General features: G+C 46.6%; 1 long non-coding RNA gene across 1 annotated transcript; it reads right to left on the bottom strand.

The window, feature by feature from the left end:
- Nucleotides 1–3,068: 3,068 nt before the first annotated feature.
- On the bottom strand, nucleotides 3,069–6,408 carry LOC115943945 (uncharacterized). Its single transcript, XR_004078513.2, has 2 exons — nucleotides 4,881–6,408; nucleotides 3,069–4,202 (listed from the first exon to the last, which is right to left on the bottom strand). It is a non-coding gene; the product is annotated as an uncharacterized LOC115943945 (long non-coding RNA).
- Nucleotides 6,409–7,192: the final 784 nt, after the last annotated feature.

Below are 7,192 nucleotides of genomic sequence, written 5' to 3'. Positions count from 1 at the left end.
AGGGGGGTGGGAGGATGGGTTAGCCTGGTGATGGGTATTAAGGAGGGCACATTCTGCATTATACACAAACAATGAATCATGGAACACTACATCAAAAACTAATGATGTAATGTATGGTGATTAACATAACAATAAAAAATTTAAAAAATTTAAAAAAAAGAAATACCTCCCAATCTTCCCTCTCCCTGTAGATCCCAATCCCTGTAATGGGGGACACGGTCCTTCCTAAGAGAAGGATAGCTATGATTTCATTTCCAAAGACCCATGAATGAGAGACCTTAGTGACAAGTCTGTACTGAGGTGTAAATGATTGGTGGTGGTTATCTTCCTGAAAGCAGTCTCTTCTAAGACAGAAGAAGAGCTATGTGAGCATGGAGGGCTATAAAAAAGAGTGATACATTCACATGTGGGAGGGGAGAGGGAGAAAGCCACAGGGCCTTCCCCAACCCCTACCCTGCTGATAACTCTGAAGACTTCATTCCTCTCTCTCCCTGAGCTAAACCTGGCCAAGGCCAGCAAAACATTACAGGACCGGACTGTAACAGCTGTGACACTTGGGAAACTTCTTGATGCCTCTGAGTATGGACATCCTGGTGGGGGCTCTGGGTACCACAATACAATTGGATGAGTGTGGAAGTTTTAGCATCTCACTTGACCTTGCTGATGGGGGTGGGTCTGCAGTTTTCTCTGTGGTGTTTAGCTGGAAAAGAGAACTTACTGTCTAAAAGTTTTCTGTCTTGCTACTCTGGGGACTAGATAACATAGGTCTTCCTTGGGGCTTTTGATGTCTGTATCCAGTGATGTTTCCAGGTTGCTGGTTTCATCAGCTCAAGTTTGGAATGCATGAGGCAAACAAAGCAAAAGCCCAGGGGACTCACTACCAGGTCACTCCTTGGGTCCTGAAGTCCCTAGCCAGTCTGCCTTCTTCTCTCCACCTTTCAGAGTCTTCCTAGGCTTGTTTTATATACCATACCCAGAGGTTTTAATTGTATTTCTTGGGAAGAATAAGAAAAGTGGATCTATTCCATCTTCCCAGAAGCAAAACTCTGCCCTCTTTGTTTTGTTACCTTCTTTCAATGCAACATCTTTCCATGCAAATAAACATATTTCATATGATCATTTTAATGATGGTATATTCTTCCACAACACTGATATATATTGCTTTAATTAAATCAATTATCCTGTGGTTGGACCTGCAGGGTTTCTTCTCCCCCAACACGTTTCTGTTATGAATAACACCAAGTAGCTAAACATTTGTCATATTCTTAAGTATTCCCTTCAGCTAAATTTCTGGGCACTGGCACTGGTAACCTAAAGGGCATGCACATGATAACACTTCTACAAAGTGTATCTGATGCTCTCCGGAGAGCAGAAAGATTATAGCGAAGTATGCAACTGTGTGTACCTTGTTTGTACATGCAGCCCTCCTACCTGCAATATCACTGAGTATTATTTTTTTTAAGATTTATTTATTTATTTATTAGAGAGAGAGAGCATGAGAGGGAGGAGGGTCAGAGGGAGAAGCAGACTCCCCGCCGAGCAAGGAGCCCGATGCGGGACTCGATCCCTGGACTCCAGGATCATGACCTGAGCCGAAGGCAGTCGCTTAACCAACTGAGCCACCCAGGCGCCCTGAGTATTATTTTTTAAATTGCCAATCCAGTAAGTTAAAAATGGTAGGTATACCCCATTTCAAAAATTACCTTTATTTAGTTACTTGTGAGACTCGAGAGCAATGCTGGTGTTTTTAGTAGCACATTTCTAGGCACTGAGAGGAGAGATGGGGAAACCTGAGATCGAAAGCTTGAAAGGGTCCTCCAGGTAGAGTCAGGTCGTGGCAGTTTGTGGAACACCACTGCAATGTGGCAGCCCGTGGGCAGGACCCAGTGACCAGGCCAGACCCAGAGGGGCAGAGGATAGGGAGGTAGGAGGGCAGCGCTCATCTGATGGGACAACACATTTCCTCTGCCATTCACGGGGTCATTTAACTTCTCAGGAATTCTTGGGGCTGTTTCCTAAAGAAGCATCTGCCATCCATAGGAAATGGGTAGTTGTCATCACAGTGAATGGACTGAAGGCCCAATTTAATTGTTGTTCTATAACTACTGGCCTTATAATAATATAAATGAATACAGACGCACGCATGCGTGCACACACACACACACAGCCCTGGCCTGTTTCAATCCTGGTCTTCTCATCCATGCCACACTTAGTCACTATCAGACTATAATTAGCTTATGTTACAATTGGGCTGTAATGACAGTCACATAGGACAAGTGCAAGATGATAGGGGTTGAGCCTGATAGAGAGAGAGCTTTCTTCTTAGCAGTTCTCAGCAACGGCTTAGATTTCACCACTGACCATCCTGCTGCTCAATAAATGAATGTGAATAATAGTGATTTGCATTTGTTTGCAAGGGATTTTTTTTTTTTTTAAATTTGAGAGAGAGAGCAAGAGCTAGGGTGGGGGAGGGATAGAAGGAGAAAGAGAATCCCAAGAGGACTCCTTGCCCAGCACGGAGCGCAATCTGAGGACTCCTAGATCACAACCCAAGCTAGAACCAAGAGTAGGCCACCCAACAGCCTGAGCCACCCAGGCGCCCCTGTTTGCGAGGGATTTTTAACTGTAAGTCCTTAAAGGCAGGAACTCTCCAGGTGTCCCACTCCCCAAAATCTGAGCTAATGACCACCTCATGTCATTGCTCCGTTTCAACTTGCTGAATTGGAATACATTGAATTGTGTTTCATGAAGTTGATTTGTCTAGACTCTGGCATAAAGGGGACCCCCCATGCTGGTGATGGCGGGCAGCCCAGGATACCTAGTACCCAGTGCCTTAAACGCACACTTGCTTCTTCAGGCTGTTTCATCTGGAGCCGTTAGATTTCGTCAAACAGCTCATGTCTGGGGTGCTGAGGGGCAATCTGATACTTTGGAGTACAGAACATGAGACTTCACACAAAGAGGCACTCACTCCTCCAATTACTGGCATAGAATTTGACCCCGCCCCTCACAGAAATTTCCATAAATTCCATTTTGTTCAATCCCCATCAATAAAAGGAAAAGGTGAATTTATAATTGTATGCACTGCATCATATGGTTTATTCCTGCCAGGAAAATACTTCCATTTTGATGAGACATTAATGAAAACAGAATATGCCAGGTACAATTACACCTTTGATGCCTGGAATAATTGTACACAGAGTAGCTTCTGGTAGCTTCTGGCCCGGTTTCGAACCCTGTTGTTCCTTTACCACTCACATCTGCCGGTGCCAAACACAGGAAGGCATGTTGCTAGAGTGACACAACCCCTAGGTCTGCCTTTCTGGGTCCCTGCGGCTGAGCTGGCACGGGGCCAGCTGAAGGATCCCTGAAGGCATTACGACCTGCTGTTCAAAGCTGGTGCCTGGGCTCAGGGGGAGCTCATGTGTCCCGATTCCCACCCCAACAAGGCCAGCCATGGTCAGGCTGTTCTGTCTATGACCGGTGCGTCCTGAGGTTGCCCAGCCCTGGGACCCAGGATATCCATTCAGCAAGCAAGGTATGCAATACACTGAGGTATGGAGCCCCCCACATTCTTCATTCTAGAAGTTACCAGAGAGCTTTGCACTTGGCGTTATTGATCGCTGTCATTTCCAAAGCTGACACTGGAACCCCACTTGGCTCCTTGGACTGCATTTCAATGGTTGGAACCCAGACTCAGGGAAAATGGATTCTTCGTCCCACGACATCCTCCCTCACCAGGTGCTGATCATTTTACAGATACGGACACTAAGTTCAGCAGGATCTGTCTCACCATGGAACAGCCGGTGAATGTCAGGGGAGGGGACCAGGTATAGGCATTTGCCACTGTGGCTCCCCAACTCCCTTGTCTGCCCCTCGCTAATTCTTCACGTTACGAGCCTTGCCATTCCCCGACTTCTCACATTCTCACATTCCTTCGCAGCTCATTGCACAAGTGGGACTCAGGTCCCACCAGCAGGATGCACACAAGACTGGATTCAGAAGCGCCCGCGCTGAGGAGGAGTCCTCATGCTGGGGAAGCCAATGTGCGGAGCCACGACGGTAGACATTCTGGGGTCTTGTCCCGAGCGAGGGTGGCCGTGGTTGTGGTGCTTTCACTGGGCAGCACCCATTCTGCTGATCCGGACTATGTAGCTTCAGAGCTTGCCGAGCCTTTCCGGATTCTGGGACCCACCTAATACCTTTAAAGGTTTTATATATTTATCGAGAAAGAGAGAGAGAGAGCATGAGCAGGGAGAGAGGGAGAGGGAGAAGCAGACTCCCCACTGAGCTGGGAGCCCAGTGCAGGACTCGATCCCAGGACCTGAGGGTCCCAGGACCCTGGGATCATGACCTGAGCTGAAGCCAGACGCTTAACTGACTGAGCCACCCAGGCGCCCCAGCCACTTTATACCTTTAAATAAATTCTTTTCTTGCTTAAAATAACAAGAGCTTATTTTGTTGTCTGCAACACAAAAATCTGACCAATGTTAACCGAAACCCAAGAGTTTGGATTCCCAAAGTCAGAGCTTTTTTTTTTCTCCCGGTCCACCATCAGGTATTCGCTTTAAACTCACATCTTATTAACCTTCTCTCTTTCTCCAGATACGTAACCGAAAGTAAAGGACAGAGGGCAGCAGGGAAGAGAAACCTGGACCTTGGGACTGTCAGAATAGACAGTGGTTGGTGGGTGACAGGAAAATCCAGGGCACTGCATCCCATGAGGGGGAAACAGGAGAGGTGGAAACCCAGACAGAATCAGGACGGGCACCAGACAAGAACACACATTTACCAAGCAAAGACTTGGTGCCAGGACACGTTATAAACAACAGCAAAACCAAAACTAAGTATCTAAGATAGGTATTCCCAGCATTTCTTACCTCCCTCTTTCCAAGGAGAGTTCTCTGTTTAAGTTCTTCAGCTCCAATGTCCTTATGTGGGAACAGGTCTCATGAATAAGCCAAAGAAATGCCTCAGAGTTATGCACGGAACAAAGAGGGACAGAAAGGGAGAGGAGGGGATTACAGGCTGGTAGTAGGAGGGAGGGCAACAGAAATGAGACGTTGGAGAGAGAGGTACCACAATGAGGGAGACTCTGGAGAAGGTGACATTTTAGGAGGGTTGGGCAGATTTGCTGGCACTGCTGGTGTAACACCCCTTCCCTGGCACCCCCTTTCAAGAGCCTTCAGGAAGTCTCACATTACTCTTTAAGAGTTTTAGTATGCATTGGTTCTTCTTCAGGAAGCATCGCCATTCCAGGACCAGTCTTAAGCAGGAACAGATGCATTATCTCATTTGACATTCATTATAAGCCTGTGAGATGAACACTGTTGTGATTTCATTTCTCAGCCTAAGAACCTGAGGATCAGAGGGTTTTATGGCTTATCCAGAGTCACACAGCTCTGTAAGCGGGGAGACTGGGATTTGCATCCAGACCGAAAGGATTCCAAAACCCTTGCGTAGAGGAAGGTAGAAGAGACAATACGTTGATCCCCTTCAAATCACAATTTGCCCATTTGCTTGCTGGGGCTGGTCACATGGATTTGGGAATTCCTGAGCTGATGTAGGGGTCTGCCAATTACTTAGATCTGTAACTTAAAAAAAAAAAAAAAGACGAGGAAGAAGAAGCTATGAAGTCCTACACAACAACTATTCCCACAGCCTAAGGACAGAACCTCCAAAGCCATAATTAAGACCTGCGTTAAGTTATTCAGAAAATAAAAATTCATTAAACTGCAAAGATAAGACAGGTATGCAATAACACCCCTTGGTTTGCTAGTGATGTAACCCATTCTGAAGGCAATTCAGTTCATACGCACTTTTTAAAAGTTTAAATGCAATGACCTCACGGTTGTTTATATCCACACAGACCCCAAAGTGATGACACTGGAGGGAAGCCTCCACTATGTAATAATTTTAGTCTAACGTGCTAGAACCAGGCCTGGGAGAAACTAACCGCTCTGCAAGTCTAAGAGCATCACAAAGGCTCTCTTTTATCCTGGCCACACCCCTAAGACTTGAATACAATGAGGCACAGCTTATAAATGATTCACTGGGGCTGCGAACGGGTAAGTGATCTGCTCAGTCACTCAGCTTCTGGTTTTAATGAGGAGACCATAGGTCCCGGCATAAGGACAGCCCGGGGTTCTACCTGTTAAAGTGTCCCGCTTCGTTCTCATAATTTTCCCCTCTTAGATGACAATTTGTAGGGTCACCCTAGTCATCAGTGGCAACACTGACGTGAACCCACATCCGACTTACCCTATGGCTCTCGGTCACTGGGCTCTCCAGGCCTACATAGGGTACATTTCCATGAAGGCACCCTTATTCGGTGAGTCTCGAGTGGGCCCAGAAGTCCATTTTAAACGAGATCCCCAGGTGATTCCATTGCTGATGGTTGGAGCACCGTGTTTTGCGAGAGACTCTCCTGTTACCTTAAATATTAGTTTGCAAGGGCTGCCATAACCAGATATCACAGACTGGCTTCAACAACAGAGGTTTATTTTCTCACAGTTTCCTATGCTGGAAGTCCAAGATTAAGGTGTTGGCAGGGTTGGTGTCTTCTTTTTTTGTTTTTTAAAGATTTTATTTATTTATTTGACAGAATGAGACAGCGAGAGAGAGAACACAAGCAGGGGGAGTGGGAGAGGGAGAAGCAGGCTTCCTGCAGAGCAGGGAGCCCGACGCGGGGCTCAATCCCAGGACCCCGGGATCATGACCTGAGCCAAAGGCAGGCACTTAACAACTGAGCCACCCAGGCGCCCCAAGGATTGGTGTCTTCTGAGGCCTCTCTCCTTGGCTTGCGGATGGCCTTCTCCCCATGTCCCCCCGTGGCCTTTTCTCTGTGCACACGGATCCCTGGGGTCTCTCTGCATCCAAATTTCCTCTTCTTTTTTTTTTTTTAAAGATTTTATTCAAATTTCCTCTTCTTGTGAGGATACCAGACTGATTGATTGGATTAGGGTCCACCCCAAAGGCCTCTTTATAACTTCATGACTTCTAAAAGCTTCCCCTATCTCCAAATACACTCACATTCTGAGGTCCCAGGAGTGAGGGCCTCAACATACAAATCTAGGGGGGCACAATTCAGCCCACAACACCTTACTAGGTACAGAAAAGGGTAATGGAAGAAAATTATAAAATCTTCTTTTCTGGGGGTCTTCAGAAGTAAAGCAAAGTCACACCTGTGAGA

This window comes from Leptonychotes weddellii, unplaced genomic scaffold, assembly GCF_054177405.1.
Source record: "Leptonychotes weddellii isolate Sample4059 unplaced genomic scaffold, ASM5417740v2 HiC_scaffold_5903, whole genome shotgun sequence".
Taxonomy (NCBI): Eukaryota; Metazoa; Chordata; class Mammalia; order Carnivora; family Phocidae; genus Leptonychotes; species Leptonychotes weddellii.
The sequence above is the reverse complement of the archived record's forward strand: the minus strand, read 5'-3'. Positions and strand labels throughout refer to the sequence as shown.